We start from the raw sequence: 6,666 nt of genomic DNA, 5'->3' as shown, positions 1-6,666 counted from the left end.
CCCCCCCCCCCCCCCCCTGTACTTTGATTTATTTTCCTGCTGCTTTTAAATCATTTATTAAAATAAAGACGTTCTGTAAGTTTCTGCTGAGATGACAAATTCAGAACAACAGTGACCCCGGTAAAAAGGTTAGTTTGATTCTTCTTCTTCTTACATGCTAAGAGCCCACAGCGTGTTCAGTTAGCCACACGGCGACTGAAGCTAGCAAACCTGATCCGTCTGGAGTCTGTGACAGCGTCTCATCATCGCAGCTTAACATGTGAAACGAGCTGCACACGCTTCACTGCAGAGCTGCTCTTTATGTCCAAACACCTGAAAACTCAAATCAAAGGTACAAAACTCTCTCAACACACACACACACACACACACACACACACACACACACACACCTACAGTTCACCTGCTAGCTTAGTGAGGACTCACTGACGCACAAAAACAGTAAAATTCAACGGTGATGAAGGATCTCTTGTAAATAAAGGTTTCCAGTGCGTCGGTGTTTTTTCTGTTCTGTGAACTTTTTGAAATGATCATTAAAAACACGTAAAGTATCGAAGAATTGAAGATTTTCACAGCCTGTGTTCAGACGGGATTCGGTGGTTTTGCTGACCTTCAGGCTCGTGTGGTCACCGACAGACGGTTTCATGTTCCGGGTACTTTGAGTTTGGGACGTCAGGATTGACCCTCATTGTTTCATCGGTTGTTTATTCTGATGCTTATTAGCCGTGTTGGATGCAGGCTGCTGGCACAGCGGCAGGTTCCTCCCCCCACATGTCTGACAATTAGTCGTGGGAGGACGGGGGGAGGACGGGGGTGCTGAGTGCAGCACTGCCTGGGAACAGGAGCAGGGAGGAGGGATGGATTTTTTATTGCCAATGAATTAGTGTCGTTTTCTTTTCACACGCCCACTAACTCTCCCCCCTCCTCGGCTCTCTAAATGGTTTGCGGCAGGCGGGTCCGCCCTCCCATAACGCACCTGTGCATGATGAGGAGGAGGAGGAGGAGGAGGAGGAGGAGGAGGGCGGGTCGGGCTGTCGCTCCCTGCAGCCGTCAGGTGGGTTCAACACCGTAAACTGTGCTGGTGAACTTCTGAACTCACAGACAGCACGAAGAGCAACCACAGAGAAGTTAGCAGAAATGTTGTCATGGAGTCAGACGGACGTTTGGAGGAAGCAGAATGGCGGTCAGGGATTGGTCGATCTCTTGGGGACAAACAGGCATCATGTGTCGTATTTACTCAAAGTCTTTGACCGGTCTTCATATTCTCTGATCACATTCACAGCACTGATGGAGAATCCATTCGTGTCTGACTCCCCTCCAGTAGGTGGCGCTACGCTCCACTGAGGCTGGTTATGTTTTATTAAATCATGGAGAAGTTGTGTCTACATTCTGATCATAAAGTCACCATGTTGATGCCTTCGTCTTGTTTTCTTACAGACTTTCTTCATTTATGCTTTTATCGACTTCAGGGTCAAAGTCCAGCAGGGGGAACTTTGCCCCCCCTCCAGTTTGGATCTGATTGAGGCAACAAACTTTGTGTTAATGTTTCTTTTTCGTTCTTTGAAGCAGAAGAAGTCGTTAGCTTGATTTTAGCTTGAACATCTTTGAGCGCTGAGCTGCAGACAAACACATGCAGCTCCATCACATCTCTTGTTTGGCTTTAAGACAGAGAGGTTTTTTTTTTTCAGCTCTGGAGTGAGACCTCTTCACGCTGACAGCATACGTTGGTTAATCCGGCACATCGCAGGACTTCCTGCACAGAATGAGGAGCCTATCGAACGTGTCCCTCACAGTTTGATTTATAGGAAGGCATCAGTCTCTGCCTGCAGGTCTTCATGCAGCAGGCTGCGGTCGTTGCGTGGCTCTTTAAACGCTCCTCCTGTATTTGGAGAATGTGTCGGCTGATAACAGACTCTGTCAGCTTTAATGACCTCTGTGTGCTTCTGCCTGCAGCTTTGTTTTTATCCTGCCGTTGCGACGACTTTAATTTACGAGCCATTCAGGAATCTTATCTGCAGCGGCCGACCGTAAACTAACACCTAACAAGGACACTTCAAAGCTGCCGCGAGAGGCCGAGGTGCCAAAAAGCAGCCCTGCGCTTTAAGGGACAAGACGTGCAGATTGATGAGGTGTCGTAGATTATTGTCGGGAGGAAGAAGAAGAAAAAAACATTAAGTGAGAGAAAAGGACTGGAACTATTTGTTCCTCCAGATGGGGGGGGGGGGGGAGGCCCCATCAGTCCTGAGGGAGTTTGGATCAGTTTTAACAGGAAAAGCAGCTTCCACATCAGAGCAGCGAGCGAGGGGTCAATCAACACCTGAGGAGCAGCAGGCGCAGTCCAGCAGCTCACGCAGGAATCATATCAAAGGAAGGCGATCAGGGCGACTTCAGAAAGATTCAGGAGTTTTGTGCATGTGTGAAAGCAACCGAGACAGAAACTCCTTTAAAGGATGAAAAAAAGGTGGTTTCATCCGACTCGATTGGTCGAGGAGAAAACGTCCACTGACTCCAAACTGATTTAAAAAAAAAAAACGTGATGCATCAATGTTTACATTTTTCTGCTCTTCTTAGATAAAGCACGTGGGGGGGAGATATGTGTCTTTATATCAACGCTAAGTGCACTTTAATGGAGCGACGACATCAATAAAGTTCGGAGAGCAGAAAGGTGATGCCGCCCTTTACGTGCACGGAGATCGTAGCGGTGGCGTGCAGGGTGTAAACCACGCCCCCCCTCCTCTTATTGGCTCGGGGTGAATAACGTGGATGAAGTCCGGGCGAGACGCTCAGCTGTTTGTGCAGAGTCCTTTTTCTTTCACAGCATTTCATCATCTCATGATTTCATCCATCAGTGCAAAGACTCCACGCCGCCGCCTGGCTGCACCGACGTGTCACCATCATCACGACCATCATCATGAACACCTCCTCCTCCTCCTCCTCCTCCTCCTTCTCCTCCTCCTCCTCACAGAACGTGTTTGTTAATTAGCGCTTCATGAGAGAGACCTGGACGCCTCGCCGTCACGCCTCGACCTCAACTCTCTAATTAAGGAACACAAGCGGCGGCGGCGCTCGTGATTAATTACAGCTCCAACAGTCTGCTGTCTGACATCGGCTGAGACTGAACTTTAAACGTGTTGGAGAGAATTCACACCTGAACGTCGTCACTCGACTGAAGCTACAGAGGCACATCACTGAGTGAAGAGAAGCCACGAGGTCAGGCCTGATTCTGTTTCGATCAGATGATGATGGACACTTTTAAATTTTAATGACAATAAAACCGAAGTAATGGTTTTTGGTGGTACCTCTGGGGCCCCTCATGTGGATCTGGGTTCCTTGGCCCAGTATTCCAAGCAGTCCATCACAAACTTAGGGGTTAAAATGGACCCTGAGCTAAAGCTTGACAATCAGATCAAGGCTGTTGTCAAGTCAAGCTTCTTTCACTTAAGGCAGCTGGCCAAAATAAAGCCCATTCTTCCGAGGCAGCACTTCGAGACAGTAATCCACGCCTTTGTGACCACTCGGCTGGATTACTGTAATGCTTTGTATGTGGGGGTTAGTGGGTCCTCCATCGCCCGTCTCCAGATGGTACAAAATGCGGCTGCACGTCTTTTAACTGGCACTCGTAAATATGACCACATTACCCCCATTTTAGCCTCCCTCCACTGGTTGCCTGTGCATTATAGGATCCATTTTAAAATTCTTTTATTTGCTTTTAAATCCCTAAATGGTCTTGCCCCGCCATACCTCTCTGAGCTTCTACACTCGTACACACCGTCCCGCACCCTCAGGTCAGCTGATCAGCTGCTCCTGAGGGTGCCCAAAACTAAACGGAAGCTCAGAGGGGACCGTGCGTTTTCTGTTGCGGCTCCTAAACTTTGGAACGACCTTCCTCTCCCCCTTAAACAGGCCTCTTCTCTGTCTGTTTTTAAATCGTGTCTTAAAACCCATCTCTTCTCCCTGGCCTTTGTCACCGAGTAAGATGATTTTATTTATTTTATGTATTTTACTTATTTTATAGCATTTTTATATCTTTTAAATTATTGTGTACTGTGTATTATGCCTTTTTTAACTTTTGTTTTATTGTACAGCACTTTGGTCAGCTGTGGTTGTTTTAAAGTGCTTAATTAAATAAAGTTGGATTGGATGATGATGAACTCTGCTCGCTCTTCTTCCTGCTCCGACACTTCCTCTCTTTTATCCTCTCGTTGTTTTAGACGTCCAGCCAGGAAGTTTCCTGCTCCGGTTTTTAATTCAGCACCCTGAAAACCTCCAACTCCAGATGTCAGACTGCCGGATCACAGTTTGTCCTGGGATCAGTTGAACAGGATCGAGTCAGTCAGTCTTCACCTGCACTCACACCGGCTGCCTCTGATTTGAGGCCGAGCCACGTGAACGATTCAGACAGATCATATCTCACATGTTCATTCCTCTGTTTAAACTTTTCCTGTTTTGATGCATAAATCTATTTTAGTTCTTTTTGCACTGTGTGATTTCTTTCTGCTCTCCTGCTTCGCTGCTGTAACACTGTAAACGTCTCCGCCTGCGAGACGAAGAAAGGATTATCTTATCTTAACTCAACTCTTAACCTCTTTGTTGTTTTAGCTCACCGTGGGCAGATTGTGTCGAGGACACGCCTCCAGCTGCACGCCATACTTGAAAATGACTCGATCATGTGGAAGACATCTGGAGCTCAAAGGGTTAATAAATAAAGCTTAAAAAAAACAGGTTTTTCTTCCTTCTTGCAGAAACACATTGACGAGGTGCTTTAATGAGACAGAAAGTTCAAATGCATCGACCGGCTCCTGCAGGAAAGATGAAGAGTAGACAGGTGTGTGATTTCCTCCCTTCAGGACGTTCTTCATCACCTCGTCTTCCTCCTCGTGCTCTGCATGCCTGGCTTCAGAGCTGAACACTTGATTTCCTCCTCCTTCAGTAAATATTTGAAAGCAGGATTGTTTCTTGTGTTTTGTTTTTTTTCAAGTCCTCCTCCTCCTCCTCCTCCTCCTCCTCCTCCTCCTTCTTCTTCTTCTTCTTCTCTGAGCAGGAATGTCAATAACAGCAGGCGAGAGTTTTCCTGTTTAAATGTCATTTGTTTTACTTGTGTGGTCACAAAGCTCAGGAGGGAGGGAGGGGTTGGGATGTGGGGGGTGAGGAGGGGGGGGGGCATCCAGAAAGTGACATTTTTACGGTAACAGTCTCCGTCTCTCGGCAACACACTCAAAGACCTATAGAGACTGACGGCACACAATTGTGTTTGGCACCAGGGAAGTGTTAACTGGCTAATCCCTTACGGCCGCCCAGACGCTGCCTGCTGCTAATTCACCGCTCTGCACAAACCGGCCAGTGTTTACACACCAGACCTCCGTCACTGTGCACGGATAGAAACAGGCTTTTCTCTCCGTGCAGAGGAGCTGTCCGTCGTCTTTCAGCGCTCAGAGAGGCTGCAGCACGTTAACCTCTCAGAGTCCACAGCTCTGACGAGCAGCAGGGCGGAGGACAAGAACCCACATGTAAAGTAATGAAGGCACAAATAAGGGGGGGGGGGCTACAGAATATTTAGGATATCAAGACTCATCTGAAAGACAAAGTTTAAATATTTAAAGTCCACATCACAGGCTGTCAGAATTATCTGTTTTATTGATTTGGGTTTTTTTGCCTTTGGACGGGACAGCTGGAGAGAGAGCGGGGGACGACATGCAGGAAAGGTCAGAGGTCAGATTCGAACCCATGGCTGCTGCAACGAGGACTAAAGCCTCCGTACAACATATCCGCATGGCTGTACGTGTTTTGGAGGGAAAAGTGGCCACGCTCGCACCCGAGACCAAAACACCTCAGAGGAAAGAAATGCATCATTGGTGCCATCTGCAGATGATGCTAGGATGCTAATGCTAGCTTAGTTAATGTTATTAATATAACTTCATGAGGAATAAATCAACCGGGAAGTCGCCGCACGTTTTCATAGACTTCTATGCAGCCTTGTTTTTGTGCTCAGTGGTGTCGCCCCCTGCTGGCATTTAAAAGTAACGCAGGTTAAAGATCCTGATCGACATCGATGAAGGAGAAATGTTCAAAGACACAACAAGTTTTTCCAAATCTTTTCCACTGTGAAAGTTAGAAAACTTGTCGAGCTCTCGAGTAGACGGAGCTCCTCGAACCTTCAGCCTGGTGATCGGGATCTGCCACCACCCGACGTCCTGGACCGCCAGCCTCCACCGTCGGACTGCGTCGCCCCCACAACCACGCCGGCCTGCTCCGGCCTCCACCTCAGCGGTGAGGAAGTGTGGACAGGAACACGAGGAATCCTTCCTGCTTTTTATCCCACATCATGTAAAATATGTGACGAACTCGTGAAATAAAATAAAGCTTCAAAAATGTTTTTAAACCTCGCCGCTGTAAAAGATCTAAATCTGTCCGATAACGTCTTTAACAGCATTTTAAATGTGATTTTATCTGACGCTCTGTTTCTGTAAATCTAAAGACTCTGCTGCCGCTCTGTAAGCGTGTTTATTTTGACCATCTGGAGAAGGAAACGTCCGACACACACTTCAGTGTTTGTAGCCAATCAGCTGATTTGAAAATGTCGGTCAGTCGATGAGTCTTTAAAAAACATCAAACTCAACAACAGAAGGATTTAAACGCACTTCAGTAAAAATCAGGTGAAGCTCGACGTGA

The sequence above is a fragment of the Symphodus melops genome, assembly GCF_947650265.1.
Source record: "Symphodus melops genome assembly, chromosome: 3".
NCBI classification, from domain to species: Eukaryota; Metazoa; Chordata; class Actinopteri; order Labriformes; family Labridae; genus Symphodus; species Symphodus melops.
The sequence above is the reverse complement of the archived record's forward strand: the minus strand, read 5'-3'. Positions refer to the sequence as shown.